The 19,991-nt window shown below is 44.8% G+C and overlaps 1 pseudogene; it reads left to right on the top strand.

The window, feature by feature from the left end:
- Nucleotides 1–300: 300 nt before the first annotated feature.
- LOC122885139 overlaps nt 301–19,991 on the top strand; it is a 34,800-nt pseudogene continuing 15,109 nt past the window's right edge.

The following is a 19,991-nucleotide window of genomic DNA, read 5'->3' as shown; positions in this document are numbered from 1 at the left end:
TACACTAACTGTGACATCACCTGCGGTAAACTATGACGTGGTTCACACCTGACTTCACTTGTGGTGTTTCGCTTCAACACGCGATGACACTGCGTTCACGTAACTCGTGTTTATGTGACACCATTCACAGCCTGCAGTCGCTCTTTCATCCGCTCACGTGTTTACGAGGATCACCTGAACGCTCCATTAACTGATGATAATTACACACTTGTCTCGTAATTTGCCACATGAAACTAATTTCTCCTAATTATTGCCAGGATAGATGTAATCTGGCCATCGGCACGCTTCCTCTTCCGTTGAAAGTCACATCTCAGGGGCTCGAGCGTGACAGAAAATGTCCCGCTTTCCCGTGTTTTCCCCGGGTAACGTGTCAGAGCGGTGATATTTCCCACAGCCCGTGAAGGCAGCAGGGCGCTCCAGTCGGCGCGCGCCGCGGCCGTTAGTTAGTAGTAAAACCATGTAAAGATGGCGGAGCTACAGATGCTGCTGGAGGAGGAAATTCCTGCGGGACGGAGAGCGTTACTGGACAGCTTTACCAACCTGGAAAGAGTAGCGGAGTACTGCGAAAGCAACTATGTCCAGGTACATGCTAGTATTTAATCAGCAGCTTTATAAGTCGTGTCAACGGACATATCTGGGTAATGTGAGCAGGGAGTGGGCGGTTTGGAGAGGGGAGTGATGGAATGACAGTACCAAGCTCCGTTATGTTACCGTTAGCTTTTCTGTAAAAAGATGAAAGTCAACACCGAATTAAATTTGGAGACTTGAGCCATCCTGTGGCTGAACAGCTAGGACCTCAGAGGCAATTCGGCTTCCAAATATTCCACCAAACACGTTTGTTCTTATGAAAATTCAACTTTTATAATTGGTTGAATCTGCGCTGCACGGCGGCGGTGCTGAAACGCCACTGTTGGAATGTCATATGCAATTCGGTTATTTAGTTTTTAAAAGTTGACATTTTACCTAATTATTTTTTTAATAGGTTTTTTGGATGGATGCCGAATGAAAGAGCGATTCGTGTCGATTCTAAAAAATGTCTTAAAGCACCTTTTACAAGGTGTGTGACATTTGCAGACAAGCAGGGAATCATTACACAGAGATGTTTGGATGGGAGTGCGGCGAGTACTTTGGGAGTATTGATAAGTAATAGGCAAAGGATGGTGTGTACCATAAACCATCAAAAGGAAAGGATGGCCCAGTTAAAACTGAACTATACTGTTAAAACAATGCTGTAAATTATAATCTTGAGGATTTTGAACATAATCTTGTGAGCAATGTTGCTCCATATACTCATATAAACACGAAGTTGTTCTACATCTGGTTTCAAACCAGTCACTGTGGTGGTGTGGACGTGTACCTGGTATGCAAAACCTCTGCTTTTGGAAGAAAAGAAATAAATGATTACTTTACTGATAATTAAAGATGAAGCGTGATCCCCAAAATCTATGAAGACATTTCTCGAAATTCAAATGTACTGAAGCTTAATGGACTTTAATTTGGCAGTGTGAAACCTTTTAAATGTTAAGATGGCTGCGTGATGTAACCAGGAGTACAAATACCTTGAAAATATGATTATATAATCTGCTCACAGTGTTTCATGGTATATTCCTGGCATTACCGATCCTGTTTCTCTTTCCAAAACGAGATGCTGTAGTTTTTAGATTAACTGATCGATCATTTAGTCTGTTAAATGTCAGAAATGTCCCAAGATGAGGTCTTCAAGGTGTTAATTCAAAGATATTTAACTTACAGCGATTTAAAACAGAGAAACAACAAACGTGAAGTTTCTGTGTTTCTCATCAGATTGGTAAATACCAGCTGTTAATACAGTTCCACAGTAACCAAGTTTATAATGCACGCCTCGACATTTTACTTCACACGATGGACAAGTGGAATGTATTTAGGCCAACAAATGTCAGAAAATAGTGAAAATTCATTTCAGTTCCCCCGGAGTCCAAGGTGACGGCTGGAAGTTGCTCGTTTTGTCCGACCGACGGTCCGAAACGCACAGATGTGAAGTTTACTGTCAGAAGGTAAAGCAAAGCAGCAAATCCTCACAGCTGAGAAGCTGGAACAAGGCAACATTCAGCATTTATGCTTGAAAAATGATCGATTTTTATCGAAATAGTTTATTAATTTTCTGTCGGTCGACTGATTGTTTACGGGAAACATCCAGAGACGAACAACACGATCAGGCTGCTGACAAGAACTACTTCTCATTCCTTATTCCCATGTTAAGATAGCTAGTTAGATAGCCGTGTGTGTGTGGGTGTGTGTGTAGGTGTGTGTGTAGGTGTGTGTGTGTGTGTGTAGGTGTGTGTGGGCGGGCAAGGCTGTTATGGACAACGGCTCTTCCTCAGTTGGCTCTAAATACTCACCTGTTCATCGCCAGATTTCATATTCATCACATTTCTGCAGCTCTGCGTGTGTGTGTGTGTGTGTGTGTGCGTGTGTGTGTGTGTGTGTGTGTGTGTCAACGAGTCGGGCTGCCTTTTCTTAATTAATATATAACGATTAAGGAACGATCATCCCCGGTTTCCAGGGTTTCTGTCCTTTAGTCCGTCTTCCTGTCAGCCTGTCCACTGTCTCTCCTGTCCCCCCTCCTCTCTTGGCTTTGGCCACTTGTCCTTTTTTAAAGTGTCTCCTTCTCGCCCGTCCTTCCTTCTCTGCCGTTGAAGTAACTCAGAACAGTTTTCTGCCTCACTACTTTGTGCTTTCAGCGGTCGTCGTCCCGCGGCTGCTCTCCGGTCCGTTAGGCCGCTCAGACTTCGAGTCCGGACCCCGTACCCGCCGGACGGCCTACATTCCCGCTGCCAGCAGATGATGTGAGCTGTTACATAATCCAGCAGAGCTGTTGATCTTGTTTTATGGGCTAAATATTTGGATTCGGGGCTGAGCCGTGTTAAGCCCCTCTTGGCCCCACTTGGCCCCGTGTGGCCCCCCTTTCCTGGGTAAACTGAGCGCAGGACTTTCAGACTCTGTATTTAAAGCTGGGCAGCTGCTTATCGTTATGCTGCTAATATTATTATTGTTCATATCAATATATTAAAAACCGTCAAGTGCTGAGACATCGATAGTTCCTGATTCAAAGCGATTGATTCATTATAAAAAATGTGATTTAATCTGAATTTTAGTTTTTGCACGATGTGTGAAACAGAGACGTCCCGAGCCGATCCTGAAGATCGGTATCGGCTAAAATACAGCCGATCAAAACCCGATCCTGACTTTACTGAACTCTGCTGTGTTTTGTCCACCTCAGCCTGCGAGTGTTGTTGTTAGTCTTGTGTTTATGTCGTAATAATTTATTATTATAAACCTAAAAGTTTTGAACCTGGACCTTTTCTTTGATCTGGTATTTGGATTTTCTTTCTACCGATAGTTCCTACGAATCTGTGGATGATCTTCAGTATCCGGGCCCTGATTTCTGGAAAGAGACGTTGCTAAAATGTATTTTTTTTTGGCGCTTTGAGCTCCACTAGTCCCGTTATATTCAGACGTCTCTACGGCCGATATCTCCAAACCTCTGCAGCTCGCACCGAAACTATCCAGCTGGATAAACGGTGATTTTGGGGTGAACTGTCCCTTTAATGTCCATGCAGGTGTTGGAAAGCTCAGCCGGTGTAACATCGGGGCTGTTAGTTCGAACGAATTCGAACTAACACATAAATAATTTGACTCTGAAAACACGTCAGCACGGCTTTGCTCGCTGCCGTCCTCCTCCGTCAGCAGGGCCGCGGTAGGTGGAGCTGATGGAGCACAACCCAAACTACTCCGAATGGTTATATAGACTGTATATTTAGAATTCAAACAGGTCGTTATAGTTTGAATATTTAATATTGTCCGACAGGGCGCCCACGTCTCCGCTGGGTGCTGTAGGCTGGACCCAGTTAGGTTGCTGCTCTCTTCTTCTTCTGGGAGAAATATCTACACAGCGTTTGCCTGAATATTTACTTTTGTGGGAGGGGGCAAACGTCTCCAAATGTGATAAAAGCTGCCATGATGTGAAACCGAAGGGAACTGAAGCGGGGGGACGAGCCGAAACTCTGCATCCATTAATCAACATGCATTTTTCATGAATCTCGACTTGGGATTTAAACGTTTTGTGCATTTTCCCCTGAGCTGGCCTTTACTGAGCATGTGCAGACCCTTCCCTCGCGCCCCCCCCCAGTCCGGTCCTGCTTTGTTCCTTCTGGGTCCTCCACAGATGGTACTAGTTAGCTGTCAGCAGAGGTAGTCGTAATGTAACTCGACCTCCTGCTGCTCATTGAAAACACATTGTACTGCTGCAGGAGGCTGGACGTGGATGCTGGTCGTGTGTGTGTGTGTGTGTTTGGGGTTGGAAACCATGGCGATTGGTTTTCCAGTTGAAGGAGTATCAGCCTCCACCTTCAGTGTTGGTGCCAGGAACAGCTCCTGCGGGGGCGAAACAAGCTGAGCGTTTGGAAAGACGGGCTTGTGATCGGAAGCGTGGCGGTTTCCAAACCTGAGCAGATCACGTGACTTCACAGTTAACAGTAAAACTCCTCTTTAATGTTCGGATTTTGCGTCGCGATTGTTCGCTCCGGCAGTCGTTTTGCAACACGAGGGTTGTCATTTGGCCAAAGCACTTTCACTGAACCTGCCCCGTCGACGGCTGCCGCAGTTAGTCGTTTCCTACGTTTCCCAGAATACCTTTTTTTAACAAGAACCAGAGAACAGCTGCGTCTAGCACTGAAACAGTTGGTCAATTAATCAATAAGTCAGATGACTAAAGGGTTTAGGATTTAGGTCGTTCTTAAAGGAGGAACAGCCAATCATCTCTAATGTGAGGATCTGCTGCGTTGTCTCAGTGTTAATCCAACATGGAGCCTTTCTTCAGCAGCTCAACACTCATTTTTAAATGGCACACAGATGCAATCGCTGTTGTTTTCCATTGATTTATTTATCAGTTTCGAGTGGCTTTTGTACTGTTTCTTTCCAGACCTGGACACCTCTGGATCTAAACTAATTTAGCCAGGCGAGGTGACGTAGGCGGCGGAGAGACGCGGTCTCTTCTGCGGCAGTAAACCCAACAGATGGATAACAGTTAGCACGTTCACTTAAGCACTGTAACGGCAGGGCTACGACGCTCTGACAGCCCGTCTGACGGGATGAACTTACCGAACGCACAGGTAACTGAGACACACCTCCACGCTACACACACACAGAAAGGACACAAACAAAAATTAAAAATATTTTAAATTAGAACAAAGTATATAAACGTAGCACTAAAGGAAGAAATAAATAAACTAAATCATATTTACAAGGAAGCTATACAGTTACGGTTAGCTGTTATATTAAGTAGTGATGATGTGATAAAAAGTTTAAACACCTTCTGTAGTGCGCACGCACACACACACACAGGCAGGAACACACACACACACACACACACACACACACACACACACACACACACACACACACACACACACACACACAGGCAGGCAGGCAGACAAAATGAGGGTCCTGTCCTTGTAAGGTAAAAGCAGGCTGTTGGCCGTTGGTGGCCGTCTCTCTCTGAGAGAAGGTACAAACAGACCTGTGTGTGTGTGTGTGTGTGTGTGTTTTAGATGAGTGGTTCGCAACAAGGTCTTGTTGGATCTGGTTCAAAGCCAAAGAGAGTGGCACTTCTGCAGAGTTATGCGGCGTACCTTACTCCAACACACACACACACACAGATTCCCATCTGTCACACACTTCCACGCATGGTCGGTAAGTAGAAGCTGTGTGACTGACAAGTCTGTAATTTGCAGATGTAGATACACACACACACACACACACACACACACACACACACACACACACCGTCATGGTTTCTTAGCAAAGACAAACTGTACTTTCAGTTCGGCTTTAATGTAAAATGATTATTTTGCCAAGCCGAACGTTTGATATGACTGCAGAGCTGCGGGGTGAGTGATTCAGTGACTCTGCAGAGCTGGTTTTAGGACAGGAACCTGTATATTTGATCAAATATGATAATTACGTCACATTTGACAGCTAAATTAGCCTCCACACCTCTACGCAGTCGTGAACTCTTTCCGTCGATGCTGTGTGTTTTTGCTCTGTAATTCAGAAACGAGTAACGGCAGGACTGCGAGTAGCAGACCCGAGTCTGTCTGCGGTAAAAAAGAGGTCAGAGGAATCAGAGCGTGCGTATGACTCCATGTAGATCTGATCTGGTTCATGTACACGAACCTCATACATCTAGCTGGAATTGGGAAAACAGCAGTAATGTGTGTGTGTGTGTTGCTCTGCCCTGTCCCCAGGCCAGAGGAGGCAGCCGTCCAACTAGGTCACCGCTATCAGGACATCAGATGGCCGACGGGAAAGAGAGAGTTAAAACAAGCGCCGTAATAAGGACGACGGGAAAGAGAGGTGGTGGAGGAAAAACTGGAAGGAACTGACAAAGAGTGAAGAATATAAATCGAATATAAATGTGCAGAGATAGAATAGCGAATCAGAAGGGGGAAGGATGCAGGGGACGACCGGGCTGAAAAGCACCTGACGTGGACCTCCTCAAAACTGTAGCTGCACGTCAGAGGTTGGCAGAGGTGGGAGAAGTATTTTTACTTCAGTAAAAGTAGCAATACCAAGTAAAGGTCCTGAGTTTTAAATCTTAATGTACCCGTCTCCCGCCTTCCCGTCTTTCTCTGCACCTGTCACTGTCCGAATAAAGGCCCATAAAATCAGCAAAAAAACAAATCTTAAGTATTGCCATGAAAACGTACTTAAAGTACCAAAAGTGCTCATTATGCAAAATGGCTCATTTCAAAACAAAAAAAATATATAAGGGGATTATAATTATCGATGCATTAATGTGTAAGCGTCACTAATGTTGCAGCTGGGTAGCTTAATCTGTAAACAGCATATCGTAATTTATTGGTTGATTTATATTTTTATTAACAATCTGAATCTGTTAAGCAACTAGTCACCAACGTGTCAAATAAATGTAGTGCGGTAAAAAAGTACAATATTTACCTTCCAAAAGCATAAAACGGAAGTAAAGTACAAGTACCTCACAGTTGTACTTAGGTACGTTACTGCACTTCCACCACTTGAGAGGGGGAATGATTCTTTTTCGATTATAAATTCACAGATTCAAAGCAATCGATGTTTGTGTACCGCACGCACACACCCGACTCATGCAAGGTTCATCTGCGGTAAAGACAAGCGTTTGGGCGCATTTTGGATTTAATAATTAGCTTTGCAAGATGAAGGTGAAGGATTTTGTGAATACTTAGGAAGCCATTAGCCGGAGACTAACTTCACCAAACTCTCATTTCTTCGCACGGTGTTACGGATAACGGTGGTTTCCCTGAGAGCTGCTCTCCTCTGCTGGAGACGTAACGTTAGCAACACTTATCTTAACCGCCGGTTACGTTTCATATTGAAGTTCAGGGAGGCCGCGTGAACTGTGATCGGGCTGCGTTGTGTTTTCTCCCTCTGGTGCCAGACGTGTAGTCGTATGTCGTGATCTAGCAAAGCCATTTCCTCTGTAAACTGTCATCATTCTCTGTCACAAATGTTGCTTTGGTATGAAAAGCTGAATACAGGAGACGAGCACAGTCACAAAAAGCCTTAAATGTAGTAATAAATGAGTTAACAAGAAGTCAGTGGTGTTGTGATACTTAAAAACACCAGTGAAATGAAAAATACATGTTCCAAGCTGTAGTCCTGTGTCCCTGTGTTAAATATTGATTAGTCTCTTGTTATATGTGTCCAAAAATATCTAAAATCATATCAAAATCTCTCTTCCTGAAGAGCAGAGAAATGTCTTTCGTCGGTCATCATGAACTCGGGGGCATTTACATACATTTATCCCGTCGAAGGAGATGCGTGGCGACTAGTTCACCCCTCCCATCGCGCTAAGCTGCACTCCTAGCTCGGGGGTCGTAGAGTTGTAGCATGGCTCGGACGCGTGCGTTTGGATCTTAGGCCGCAAGCGCATTTTCATTAGAGCGGTTGAGCTCTAATTCATTCATTTCCCCCTCGTTGTCCTGACCGAACACCGTGGGCGAGGCAGCAGACCTCTGCTACAGCGCTACGCCTTCCTGCATTTGTGTATATGTACTTTTGTGACTGTGAGACGGTGTCGTCCCTCATTCGTCCAGGAGTGTTATATCGTAGAAAAGGTTTCAGTCGCAGTCACCTGTGTAGCGTTCTTTGCTGTTTTCCTCACTGCGTTGAATTGTCATCCTAAAGACAAGATGCCCACACAAAAACAGAGCAATGTAGTTTACTCAATTCAGTGCAGCGAGGAAAACTGCAAAGAACGGTACACAGGTGAGACCAAACAGCCGCTTCACAAAAGACTTTATCAGCACAGACGACACGCTAACTCGGGATTGCAGAGCACCGTGCGTTTGCATCTAAAAGCTACAAACCGCACGTTTGAAGACAGCGAGGTGAAGATTCTCAGTAGAGAGAAGAGTTGGTTTGAAAGACGAGTCAAAGAAGCCATTTTGTGAAAAAAGAGAACCCCTCTTTGAACAGAAATGGTGGTCTGAGATTCAACCTGCCCAAAGTTTACCACAGTGTATTAACACCGTGGTCAAGCCAATCACATGCTAATCAGGTACTTAACAGTGATGAGGGAGGTGCAGCCAGAAAACAATAGGCCTGATTACTGATTACTGGGCCATCATGGAAACTATTAGGTCAGTTTCAGGTGAAACTAGCTAATCAACAGATACTCAGGTAGACTCCTTCCTGAGGGCGGGGCTTATGTAACACACAGAGTAGCTTAAATTTCTCAGACCATTTTCACAACTGAGAATGACTTCCAGATGGGAGCCGAAACGTCTTGATTCTGAAAACAGCGTCCAGACGACTCACGACTGAAACCTTTTCTACGATTTTGCGACTGTGCTCTGCCTGTATTTTCACTGCTGACGTCTCACGTCTGGCGTGAATTTGAGGTTTATGCTTTATACAAACACCTCCTGGCCAATCAGAATTGAGTATTTTCTTCAGCCGTTATGCTTTTTAAAGAACGATGATATAGTAATTGTTTGAGGTCTGACTGTGAATGCAGGGCTCTGGGCCTACGACACCAACTGTGTGTGCGTAAGAGAGACACACACACATTGGTGTCAGTGCGTTTCTTGTCAACCTCGGGCATGAATGAGTTAGCGCTGACCTACATCTTGTTTTACACACACACACATTAACATCAGTGTGTGTTTCTGTACTGGCCCTGCTGCGTTACGTACGCGTACAGTACACACGTGCACACGCATACACAAATGCACTCACACTGATGAGCACTGACACATGCGGTCATGCAAACACACACACAGTTCGTCTCTCTTGGTGAAAAGCTAAATGTGACATTTCAGCACAAATCGCAGGACCCTTCTGCTCCGGAGGTCGATCGCAGGTCGAGGTTGCGCTTCGCTCGCTCGTCCTGCTCGGACGCGAAGCGCACGGAGCAGCGCTCGGTGAACACCGCGTCGTTGCTGCAGCCGCTGGCTCGTTTCGTTTCTTCGCTCTGGGAGTTAAAGTGGCGTCGCTGCTGTTCTGTATCTGCGTCCGTTAGCTTCACACTGGCATCGTGATGTCTGTCAGCTTCATTATTGTTGCATGTCGAGACGTTAAAGATGTGGAATGATTTTAATTAGGGTTAATAAGCTGTCCCTTTGTCTGCATCACTGTGAGTATATTCCACTCGTGTCCGGTGAAGCACTTTAATATAAGTGCTGTTATGACAGATAGTGTGCCAATGAGGCAGTGTGTTATGTTTTGTGTTATGTTTTACTGAAAGGCAAAAACATAAGGCTGCACCGTGTTGACGTATTGACTTTACAGCCACCAAATAAAATGTTTTGTCCCAGAATTTTTGTCTTTATTTCATTTCCTGTATTAACCAAGAATTTTCTGACATTTAGTTTGTGGTATTTTTGCTGGTGCTGCAACTCCGTCATTCAAAACTACACAAAAGTAATGACGTGTAGATGACGGAGGCGCCGTGTTGAGCTGCTCCCAGGAGGTTATGTCTGATGTTGTGGTGAAAAACCTCAGTTTGAAAGAAGAGAGGGGGAAACAAAAATACAACAATAAGCTTAAGAAAATACTTAATAATTGTTTAGCTCATTATACTGTTGCCAACGGATACGTTTACTCTGTCCCATCCCTTGTATCGTTATGTGTTCTGCCACTACTGTTTGATGTTTCTCAGTTTTCTTCTGCGTATCTGAGGATAAAATGGCGGCACTGTGCGACTCCCGTCCTGAGTCTGTCTCCTCTCTCCCCGCAGTCAGCAGACAAGCAGCAGGCGCTGGAGGAGACGAAGAGCTACACCACCCAGTCTCTGGCCAGCGTCGCCTACCTCATCAACACGCTGGCCAACAACGTGCTGCAGATGCTGGACATCCAGGCCTCGCAGCTCCGCCGCATGGAGAGCTCCGTCAACCACATTTCTCAGGTCTGCTGGGAACACGAGACGACCCTGTAACGTCAGTTTGGGATCTCGTTTAGGAAGCTAGCTCTCCAAACTCCCGGGCTTCTGAAACCCTTCGAAAATCATAGACATCAACGAGCTAAAAGGCAGTTTTTCTTCCTGGTGGTAAATTGAGATTCAGGATTTTCCCCCTCCAGCAACACCACAGATGTGTGACCATTAGACACATAAGAACCCAGTTTCACTTCACACACCCACATTGCGTTGATCACCCAAGCCAGGTGTCTACAGGCACACTGAGGCTGAAAAACTGCTGAAATCTTGCCTTTGAGCCTGGGATCTGCCAGCATGCATGAAGTACAGCACATAGTCCATAAGATCCCCAGTCCATACAGGGTAGCTCTGTTATTCACAGTGAGAGGGCTGATTCATGGCTGAAAGCATACGATATGTAATCATGTATGCATGCAGGCTCATTTCTGTTCACCCGCTCTGTGGACGCTGCTCTCCTCGCTGCACAATACAGAGCGCAGCAGCAGAGTTCATCTCAGGAGGTTACTGCACTCAGAAAGACAGAAAAACAAATCCCAAAGCATGCTACAGGAACAAACTGCAGAGGCAAAACAGCGAGAGGTGGCCAGAGGGCAGAAACATGTATTCTTTGTTTCCCACTCTGCATTCTGCACACACAAGAGTTTGATAACTGTGGGGTTTGATGGTAAGAGATATATATAAAATGTCCACTGTTGCCTTGTAGTTCTGGTTCATTTAGGATTCACACTTACTTATTACCTGGAGTCACGTGGACTGACAGGCAACTTATTCATTGGACAGTTTGGGTTGTGTCATCCTGCATCATCAGTGCTACACTGATCTGAGGGGAAATAAACAGTCGTTATCTATTTAGGCGACTGATAGCAAGTTAGCAACTTGGATTTATTTCTTTTCTCTGGGTATCTGGGTTAACCCTCCTAAACAAACACGTACAGGAACATGACATCTTCGTTAGAGAGTTAGATTCAGAATGATACCGCTCTCTGTCTGTACAGAAAATATCAAGCTCCAGCCAGTAGCTGGTTAGCTTAGCTTAGCATAAAGACTGGAAACAGTAGGAAACAGCTAGCCTGGCTCTGTCTAAACGTAACACAAGCTCACTGATGAACATGTTATATCTGCTTTGTTTAATCTGCGCAGCAGCTCAAGTGTAAAAAAGGACACTTTGAGTTTTTATCGGGGTTATGTGCCGGACTATTTCCCCGCCAGCATTAACGTTAGTTAGCTACAGCTGAGAAAATTATAATTATGTAAGTTCTAATTAAAACCACAGCTCTTTTTCATATCGCCATTTTGATATAAAAACGATTAATCGTTCAGCCCTAAACTGGACGTTTCTGTGAATCTGGGTTACTGTTTGCGTTTGCACATGTTGACATCGTGTCCTGGTGTCAGAAGCCTGGAATAAGCCCTTATCCAGATATGTTAGCTGAGTATAGACGGTAGACTGTGGCATGGAAACACCTTACCCAGGTCTGTGCGTCCGTGTGTCCTCGAGTCACGTAGCAGTTAGTCAGTTAAACAAAAGATGTGATGACGATCTGAAAGTGAAAGTCTGACATTGTTGTTTATTACTGGTGATCACATGGAGAAGCCAAAAAACTCAGAATCATGTCGACAGGGAGGTGTCGTATCCCAGTTATGATGAAAACCAGGATAAGACCCAAAACCAGGACACCAGTGTGCATGTAAACGTACGACTTACTGAGTACTAATTGAGCAGTAGTATCCTGCACGTCCAAGAAATCTGGTGTCTCCAGCAGGATTTCCCTTCATCCGTTTAGGAAACCCTGACATCTAAGGTATCGGGTCGCTACAGAAAGTCAACAGAAACCAGTTTAAGTGCAAACAGGTCTCTTCTTCATGTTTGTCAGCTACAAATAAAACCACCTGTAGGTGTGAAGCGTCAGCAGCGATCTGATCAGGCTTACACAACACTCTGCACCCACGCACCTCACGCTGTATGGAAGCATTCAAAAGCTTTGAGAGAGCTCGGGACAAACTCTGAGAGCGGCTCAGTCCGAGTCTGAGTCTCGCTTCGCTCCAGCTGTTTTGGCTGCTGAGCACTTGAGATCGCTTGCGAACCGTTTTTGACGAAGAAGCTGCGACAGACACACCAACATCCGGACGCCGGGGTCTTTTTCAAAGTTAAAATCCGCAGCTTTTCACTATATTGCTCCTCTGTAAGCGATCTGCGACCATATTACTACATGTGATTTACATATTTTATGCCTATATGTCTGATCGTTCGTGTGGATCTGCACTGTAGTTTGAATTTCCAACTGATCCACTTACCGTCGCCTCGTTTCCTCATACCATATTCTGAAAATGCTGTCGTTCTGAATGTGGCCGCAGCCCAAAATAAAAGGATTATTACTCGTGTTTCTGTTTGAACCGTTAGTTTTTTGAATCCCACAGATCAGATCACAGTGAACCACCTCACATCAGGCTCATTAGATCTCTGACGGCAGCATTCTTATGATGGTTCATAAAAACGGAAGAAGAAGAAATAAGAAAACCCAACATCTGGTTCAGGAAACGACGCTAGACTCTGTCCTCCCTCGTGCACAAATCTGATTCTGCTCACACAAACTGTACTCGTGCGCTCTCAAAGGTCGACTTGCAGGCCGAGTAGCGTTCGAATTTATTTGTGCTCTCTCAAATCTTTTGTTGTCAGCGTACTTCCGCAGCACTGCAGCTGTTTCCAGCGTAGTTATATTACTCGACAACTCGCGTATCGCGCATACCGAGTAAGCTGCCGCGTTGCTCAGTGCGCTCTGTGTTGAGATTCATTATTTAACACCAACTGTAGGAGAAGTATTTTCATTCAGCGAACACCGAAACACTGGAAAACAGTCCCTTTACAGAGTAGCTGTGCACTTAAAGGAAGAAAAGTGTAGTCTTCAGTGGTACAGAGGCCCGTTCTCCCCCTCAGACCTGAGTAATCAGTATAATCAGAAGACGCGGCTGCAGAAATAATGAGATGCTTTTATCTCTGATATAGTCAGGCCAGGCCTGTGATTGCACGTCATAATTACCGCTTTCTGTTCAGTGAGGCAGGCACATCTGTTATGTAGGCGAGTGTTTTGTGCTGCGAGGCTCCCTCTCACGAAGCATCGTTTATAATCCGTTGTGCATTTCACACTGCAGTAATCAGCCGGCAGAGGAGTCGTGTGAGATTTCAAACAAATGTATCTGTACGATACGTCCAGACGCACTCGTCGAGTTCAAACGCACCTCAGGTTCATCATTCGAGATCTAAAACGGAGAGGATTCAGTCTGTAGAAGGCGAACAGCTTGTTCAAATGTTTAATGTCTTACTTTGGAACCGAACTCTCGAGGAGCCTGATAGCATCTGACCGATTTTAACAAACTGCTGTCTAATATTAAATATCTTCATAGCTTTTGAATGCAAACTGCGGTACCCTGGTGATGTCTCAGAGCTGGGACCTTTCTCATCCCACCTGGGTTTGCAGGCCTGTGTCTCGAACTACATTCCCTCATAATGTACCACTGACAATGTAGTTAACACTTGTCCTGACTCAAGGCTCGAAGAACAGGTGTTCATCCACGTTCAAACGCCTTACACCAGAAATACACCTACACCTACAGTGTGAGAGCGGAGAATAGCGCTCTTTTCTCTCACTGAATACATTTTGGACTGTCGGTCATCAAAGCTGTCCTTTCTGTGAGACAGTCCCGTTAAGCCGGATGTCGACTTAAATGGCACAACAAGCTTTTATCAGAGAGGACAAGAGGGAATCAGAGCTGTGGAGCAGTTATTACACACACACACACACACACACACACACACACACACACACACACACACACACACACACACACACACAAAGCACTCGTACCGAAATGTCATCAATAATAAAGCTACAGTGTACTGTTGTCTCAAAGACAAGACAAATGTCTTCGTGCTCAATCAGACCTACAGTTTGAGCATCTTTGAGACGACCCGCTTTCCAGTACAGACGTCACACATCTTTTAATCATATCAGTTACGTCGGCATCAACAAACCAGCATGTAAACGTTAAAATCCTGAAGAGTCTTCATATCAAGCCTCATTTTCAGCTCACTGAACAGCAGCGTCGGTCCTCCACTTTGGTCCAGGCTGAAACATCTGTTGGATGGATTGTGATGAAATGTAGTTCGCGTGCTAACATGCTAACATAATGGTGACCGCTGTAAACATCATACCTGCTAAACATGTTAGCAGTCAGTCAGTGTTTAGCTGGAAGCTTATTTTTACTCCACGAGTGTGACGGTAATTTGATTTCAGGTTGGATAAATCACATGTTATAATTTTACATAAATTAGCCATAAAACTCACTCTTCCTCTCTCTCTCCGTTCAGACTGTTGACATTCACAAAGAGAAGGTGGCGAGGCGGGAGATCGGCATCTTGACCACCAATAAGAACACGACCCGCTCGCATAAAATTGTTGCTCCGCCCAATCCGGAGAGACCGGTGCGCTACATCAGGAAGCCCATCGACTACAATGTGCTGGATGACATTGGACACGGAGTCAAGGTGGGAATAACCAAAATAATGATGACTCTCGAATAACCAAAATAATGATGACTCTCGCTGTTACGTTCAGGCGCGGTTTATGTCTGCGTACCAGAAGGGATTGTTGATGTTTTGCAACCTTTAGTAAACACCTCCAGAACAAATATGTCTGTGGTAGCTGGCACGTAGAAAGCAGAAATGCAGCCTTAAACAGATTTCAACACTAAGAATAAGAAGATCCAAACTTGCATGGCTGAGCGTTTCTAGTCTGAGTGTCACTAAATGTGTAGAGTATGCATTTGCAGTGGTGTAAAATGCTCACATATAAGTGGCATTAATCATTGTGTTTTCCAAATGAAGTGCAGCTTGACGTATTTTTCACGTCCTCACTGTTTCCCTCCGACTCCAAGTCTTCACCTCGTTCTGCCGGCCGATGTTTGCACTGACACTAACCTCTACACAACGCTTTCTCCTCTCCTCTCTCCTGCTCCCCTTGCTTTCTTTGACGGGTTAAGTGGTTGTTGAGGTTCAAGGTAAGGACGCACAACACACCTGGACATAATACAAGGACATTACATCTCACACGTGCAGCTGAGGAGGGAAAAATAGCCTTAATAAAGGTACATTAAGAAACGCTAGTGACAAACAAAGGAAATACTTATCCAGGTGGTTGCTGGGTAAAGGTGCACTCGGACAGTGTGTTGGTACCGCCACTGTCACGGCTGCAGGTTACATTCAAACATTGTTAACGCAAGTAACACAGAAATATTGTTCAGGCGCTAACATTTAGCACCGCTGGCCTCGAGTTTACTGGGTCTCAGTGACCAGGTGAGTCGACGGCTACGACCCACAAAGACGCCAGCGTTGGTCTCTCAGCAGTCCTATTTGTAGCATTTCTAATGAGTAAAAATCAGACAGTTTGACAGAAGATGTGATCGCGTTAAAACTCTCTGCACGTTGGGGGCTTTATGAAATACCGAGCTCAGGACTCACCTATGATTTCGTGTGTGTTTCCGCAGGTGAACGGCCAGCAGAACATGAAACTAGGAGGGGGTCTGTCCCGGTCCAACCCCCCCACCCAGAAACCGCCCAGCCCTCCGAGGGCAGGCAAAGGCATCTTAGGGTACGTACCCAGCCTAACACACACACACACACTCACACACATTCACCGCCACTCTCTCTCTGACGTTTGTCTTTTCTGTTCTTCTTCTGTTTTCACGGTTTAACGTAAGTGAACGTACGTCTTGGATTCACTTTTCTCCGCTGTGTTGATTTTTTTTATTTTTTTTTGTCTCGAATGTGCGAAAGACGTCTGAATAACGTGGCGCGTTGCGTTCAGATTTGTCAGAAATGGAAAACTGGGCGGACAGATCCGCCTTCACAGAAGCACAGATGTGTCTGTCTCTGCGCTGACGTGGAAATAAGTTGTGTGTGTGTGTGTGTGTGTGTGTGTGAACGTGCTGCAGTTCGTGTGTGTTTGTCTCTCGTGGGAGGACGGCGCATCCTGCGGCGAGCTTATTACAGATTAGACCCGGCAGAGGGCGCTGTGTGTTCTCTCCCGTCAGACATGTAGGTCACCCAGCTGTATCGCTCCTCATCTCCATCTCCGCCCTCCTCTCTCTCGTCCTTCGATCTCCGCCCTCATCTCACTTTTTTGTGTCCATCTCTACTCTCGCTGCATCTCCTCTGTCTGTCTTCTTCCCTCGCTCGCTCTTTCGCTCGCTCTCTGCTACTGCAGCATCCAAACGCTGTGAGGTCACAGGCCGTGTTTTAGTTCGTTTCAAGGAATAGTTCCGATATTTTGGGGAATACACTTAATCGCTTTCCTGCTGAGAGTTAGATGTTCAGATTGATACCTCTCTCATGTCTGTACAATAAATATGGAGCCAACGGGCCGGTTAGCTTAGCTTAGCACAAAGACTGGAAACAGGGGGGAACAGCTAGCCTGGCTCTGACCAAAGGTAACAGAATCCACCTCCCAGCAGCTCTACAGCTCACCGATGAACACGTTATATCTCGTCTGTTTAATCCGTACAAAAGCCAGAGTTGTGATTTTTCGGGCGGTTATGTGTCGGACTGTTTCTCGGCCAGGTGCAGTGGCTTCTTGAAGTCTTGTCCTCACCGTGTGGTTGCCAGGCAACCAGCAGAGACTTATTTCAGAGACGGACTATTTCTCAAAATATCGTCATTTCGATTCCTTTAAAGAATTGACATATTTCAGAAACTTGAGGACTTAATAAATGTTAACGACAGCGTTATAAAGCTAAAATACAGTACAGCTGTTTAACAGTACGGTTTATTACGTAATGTCCCTTTCTCTTCATTAATGTTATGTAAAGATGTCGGACAGCTTAAACAGATGAGATATAACACGTTATAATGAGTTTGAGGGGTACGTGGGTTTTTTGTTTTAACTTTGGACTGAGCTAGCTGTTTCCAGTCTTTATGCTAAGCTAACTGGCTGCTGGCTGTAGCTTCATATTTACCGTACAGACGTGAGATCGATCTCATCTAACTGCAAGAAAGTGAATATGAGAAGTATTTATTAAGAATTCCCGTGTTGGAGCATTAATAATAATAATAAATAATCATTATAACACTTACGATGTATTATTATATTACTGTGTGTGTGTGTGTGTGTGTGTGTGTGTGTGCGCAGCCAGGTAGCTCAGCTTGCCAGAGCCAGCTGGTCTCGCAGCACCTGTGCCCCTGTTGGTGCGCTGCTTCCTGTTTCCTGCAGGTAACCTGCTGATCAGCCGGCCGCTTCCGTACAGCGGATCTTAATTAGGTGGCAGGGTTGTTAAAGTGCCGCCTGACCTGGAGATGTAAGAGGATGAAACGCTGAAATAAAAATGTACAGAATAAGATGAGGAAGCGTTTCGAGTTTAAAGAGTGAACAGAAGCGTCTTGGCGGTTTGTTGGAACTGAAGCTGCGTTCAACGAGCCAAGTCCGTCCGTCCCTCTGTCGCCTCACAAACACTCAGCAGTGTGCTGGCGTCAAGCTGCAACCAACAGGCCAAGCCTTCTGTCGACACACACACACACACACACACACACACACTCACAGAAACACACACACACACACACACACTCACACACACACACACACACACACACTCACACACACTCACACATAATGTTCACGCTCTCTCTCTGTTCTGTTCTTGTATAATTCTTGTTTTTCAGCTACACACTACAGAAATTAGCATTATTTATCACAAGCTGTATACACACGATGCTGTTAAAATGTTGATTTTACTCTAGTGAGGTAGGTGTGTGTGTGTGTGTGTGTGTGTATTTCAGATATCTGGCATGCTTGTGTTTCTTTCTACTGCACTAACGGACATTATGTGTGTTGATTTTGGGAGAAATGTTCCCCCTGAACGCATCAGACTGACTCCTGTTTGCCTTCAGTTTGGTTTTGGTGTGTTTTTAGTCTCTGGTGATGCTCATTTGTCCTTATTCTCTACAGTGTCGTGATGCCGGAGGACTTTCTCTAAAAATACATCCTGACCTTTTAAACGTGACCTTAACAGATTTCTCTTTCTCTTACAGCAGAAACCCAGCTCATACTTAATGTAGAAATAATGTATGATTACATATCAGTCATGATGCTATATCTGTGAATTGTGCTCCATGACTGTTTAATGTCACGGTTTATTTAATTAACTCTTTCAGGCTTCACAGTCCGCTCTCTGGGCCGGTGGCTTCAACAACAGCGAGAGCTAGAGCGCCCTCCTGTGGCTCCTTCCCCACATTACCTTTAATAAACTTTAAAAATGTTTCATTAAATATTATTAAAGCTCGAATCCAATAAAGTTGATGTAACTCGGCTCAAACACATTAACAAACCTGAGGGTTCAATTACAGAAAGAACATTTTATTTTCAAAAATTAACCCCAAAAATAGCAAAATGCTAAATTTAACAGGGGAGAGAGCGTAAACATCTTCTGCCCTCAACTCACGTCCACTTAGATATAGACACGAGCTGGTTTTTGATGTTTTTACTGAAAGCAGTTGTGAAACTGGGAAAACAGTGTTGGATAAAACAAAACAAATTATAGTCAGAAAAGGGCGAGATACAGAAAACAAGTGTTAGACCAAAGATACTGCAAAAAAAACAAATTAGTGCAGTTACAAGAAAACTGGATTCACAGAATAATTCAGGTACGTTGTGCTTCATGCCAGGAAGCAATAAAGTTGTATCACCAGCGAAAGAATAACGTGAAGCCGCCATAAGAAGTGCAGCAGAGTCATTAATCTAGTAAACACACGCAGAGTCACTCCTTCACTTTATTATAGACTCTAAATCATTTACTCAGCAGTGAGCAGCAAATTGAGATTTCGGACACTAATCATCCCCGACAGATTTAGAGACGCACAACGGTAACGGCATCTATAAAAAGCAGAGCATTGCATTGTGGGATTGTTAGCAGAAAGTCGCACGTGCCATGGACGCCACTGTGTGTGTGTGTGTGTATAAATGTACACACTCACATGAAACGTCAGACAGTAAATCTAGTGCGCTACAAAGTGAATAGGGAGTGATTTCAGACACAACTGTAGAAAGTTGTATTAGCATCACATTAGCTACATTACCCGTTAGCATAATGGCTAGCTTCGTTAGCTGTGAAGTGATCGCAGAAAATCTCAAATTATAAACAACAACCACAAAACAGCTGTAATGAAAACACCTACGGATAAGGGAAGTTTGGGAAGTAGGTAAATGATGCCTGTTCGGTCATAGATCTGACAAAATGGCAGAAGTAAGTCGCTACTAGCAACAGCATGCTCAACCGAAACCAACTGCGGGTGTCAGAAACTTAATGTAATTCAGTGTGTTTCTACACTTCAGCAGGGATTTTTCTTCAACATGATTTCTTCTTTACTATAACCTCTTTCTTTTTTGTCTTTAAAGCTCCTGAACAAACCTCGGCTCACATTTTAATTTCACGTGAAATGACGATGTTTTGTTGGACGTCCTGCGCAGGAAGTGCT

This window comes from Siniperca chuatsi, linkage group LG12 (assembly GCF_020085105.1).
Source record: "Siniperca chuatsi isolate FFG_IHB_CAS linkage group LG12, ASM2008510v1, whole genome shotgun sequence".
Lineage (NCBI taxonomy): Eukaryota > Metazoa > Chordata > Actinopteri > Centrarchiformes > Sinipercidae > Siniperca > Siniperca chuatsi.
Note: the sequence above shows the minus strand (reverse complement) of the source record. Positions and strands in the feature narration are given on the sequence as shown.